Source organism: Corvus moneduloides, chromosome 6 (assembly GCF_009650955.1).
Source record: "Corvus moneduloides isolate bCorMon1 chromosome 6, bCorMon1.pri, whole genome shotgun sequence".
Lineage (NCBI taxonomy): Eukaryota > Metazoa > Chordata > Aves > Passeriformes > Corvidae > Corvus > Corvus moneduloides.
Genome location: NC_045481.1, coordinates 12,292,858 through 12,296,031, shown reverse-complemented (window position 1 = coordinate 12,296,031; position 3,174 = coordinate 12,292,858).

Genomic DNA, 3,174 nt, shown 5'->3' with positions numbered 1-3,174 from the left:
CTTTTGTTTCTTATCTTTCTGAATTAAAAGGGCAAGAACACAGTCCATACACTGTCAGGTTCCTGTGGTGGTTTCCATACCAGTAAGATGCCAGAGCTTTCCCTGACTTTGCTCCTGTTGTGCACCATCTCGTTCAGTGCAGCAGTGGGATAGCAGCCTCAGACGGTTTATGCTGCTCTTAATAATACAATCAACACCTTACAGTGTAATAACATGACTTGCACCTGGGGTACCAATACCTGTATTGCAAGGGAAGGTTTAGTCCATCTATCAGTAGACCAGCTCTTCAAGACCTTGTGCTGGAAATCTGATTATATCCTCCTAGACATTAATAAAACCTGATTGGGGAGACTGAGGGCTCTTCAGCTGGACGTGTGTTCCAGGAGCTGACACAATAGGGAGCGGGATGTTCCATGCTGGTCAGGCTGGATGTGCTGGTGGCATAACAAATGGCTGAATCCTGAGAATATGTCAAAGGCAGGGCAGTATCTCGGTGCTGTGGGGAGTGGGGGGGCAGGCTGTGACAGGAGTGGCATATGCTGTGACCAGCACATAGACAGCTTGACAGACATTGGCAAATTGTGCTGTGGAAATGTGAGATGCCACCACACCAGGGCTCTGCTCAGTGCTACCAACGAATGTGTTGAGATTCATTAGTTACACAAACTCCTACTGCCTTCTGCCACATCTGCAGTGGGGTCAGGCACCTCCAAGGAGGGCTCAAGGGGGGTGTTAGCACGTTAAAATTCTGCAGTGGGTTCTGTCAGCCCTCACGTACCCAAGACCAGAGCCTTCTGACTGCTTTGGGCTTACCCTTCGCAGAGAATACTCTTCCTGCTCTCTCTGCAAGCCCAAATGCCATCCAGCTCTTCAAGGACCAGTGGCACATTTTGTCCTTTCCCTACATGCAAGAGAGTCTCCTATCAGGCTGATTGCCTCCCAGCAGATGGCAAGCATTCATTGCTGATGCACCCAACAGCAGCAGCACTCCTCAGCCTTCACAGCTCCTAAGTCAGGCTGCCCTCATACCACTGGAGGAGATGATGGCCTGTGGGGCCATGCAAATGCCCTGCAGTGTTCTTGTGGTTTTATCCTGCACCTCTAGCCAGGAGGTCATCTGATCCATCATCTGACCCCCCCAAAAAAAAATAAATAAAAGGAGCAGGTTCAGGAAAGCTGCTTCCTGGTGCCCTATATGCCAACTGGGTGCTGGCATCAGCTTTGCCAAACCCCGTTGAGAAACCTCAGGCCAGAAGTGCCTAGGGAGACACAGCTGTGCCTGCCATGGGCTATAAAAACACCTGAGAGCTGCAGCTGTCTTGGACACCACAGAAAAAGGCAGTCTTTCTTCATGCTGGGGAAGAGAAACACATTATTCAGTTCCAGGGCAATCATTTTTGCACCAAGCCCTTGGCTAGGGTTCCTAGCTGGTAAGGCAAAAAAGCAGAGCAAGGTCTGTCTCCCTAGTTCACTTGCTTGTCTCCCTAGTTCACTTGCAGGTGCCCTACCTGTAGCTAACTTTCTTCTTATCCTTTTCCTTGCTCTTGGGCAATACAAAGAGAAATCTGGAAATGGCTGGTGGGGTGATTTTTCCCTGGGTGCCACCCAGGCATGGCCACACACGGGCCGGTGTTGCGTGCCTGGAGCTTGGATGCAAGGTTTCTCAGTTGACATGGAAGTGCAAAGCCAGGCTGCTCAGGAGAGCTCCTGCCCCTGCACTCTGCAGGTAAGTGCTTGCCCTCCAGCAGCTGCTCTGGTTTTCACCCTGCCCCAGATGTGTATACTTTCAGATGGACAGGAACTGTCTGGAGACAGCCAGAAGCTCAGCTGGCAGGAGACAAGGTAACTGCTGCCCTCCAAGGCAAGGGCACCAGTGATGACACGTATTCCCAGGAGTCTTTCTTTATTAGAGGTGTCTAGGTCTTCCTCCTGTTCTGAAGTGGCTGCTGCAGGTTTCTTTGATCCCTCTCCCAGACCTATAAACTCCTGTTCTGGACTGATGCCCAGGACTTTCATGTATGTGCTCAGAGTGAAAACTTTCCCCCCAGGATTTTTCCCCAGGTTTTTTTAATGCTAACCCAAGAGCTTGATCTTATCCCTTCTAGATCAGTGTCATAAACAAGAAACAGGGAAATGCTGCTGCCTAGATCTCTTGGGCTAGGAGCGAACCAGCTAGGGAAATTGCGCCCAGAGGTGTCTCTCTTTCAGAAGGCAAACACTTTCAGTGCTGGCATGGGAAAATGGGATGCTTTCTCACCCCAACTAGTCCGGAGCACAGGAGACTCTCAATTTTTCATCTACATTTCATGTACAGACTCATACATTTCAAGGAAGGAGCCCAGCTAGCATTAGTGCCAGGATAATTTTTCATGAGAGGAATCTCATTCTAGCCCTTGCAGGAAGCCAGGAGAAGCTAAGAATCATGGGATTCAATCACACTCATTGAAATTACAGCACACCCTGATACTTTCTGAACAGTGGACAGCCTTCTACTCCATCTATAGCCTATAAAGGAATGAATGTAGATAAGAAAGTGTAAGATACTGGTGGGCCTAGTGCAAGCACACAGGTTAACCATACATGCATTTGCACTTGGTGTAGTTGTGTGATGAGAGCTGCAACAGGAGGCCTTCCCTGGATTTATGCAGCCTCTGCTATCAAGACAAGACAATCACAAAGCAGATACCTACAACACATACCCATCTGCTCCACACTGTGCTCACATGCCATCAAAGGCAATAAAGTCAGGCAGAACCCTCCAAGGAACTAGAAGATGCTCAAGTGACCACATACTCCACTGCTACATCCTTGCTGCAGCACTTTGCTGTGTTTCCCATTTCAGGTGTCAGCTATGTCAGGCAAGGCCACCTCTTGTGCCACAGTCTGCAAAAAGCCTTGCTCAGCAGAGCCATGATCTTGGCAGGAATCCTTAAGTGCTACTGTAAAGCACGTAAATAAGCATTCATTGTTATTTTTATGTATCTGTGGGTCTTCTCTAATAGGTCTTGATACTATTACAGTGCTGAGGACAGGCTGAAATTAGATAAGAGTACACACAGCTGGCATCTATTCCCTTGGAAACACAGGTAAAAATGCATTTAATACCTCTCCAGTGACAATGAATATTCATTAATATGACAGAGATGTATATTTGATTTGAAAATAAGAACAGTA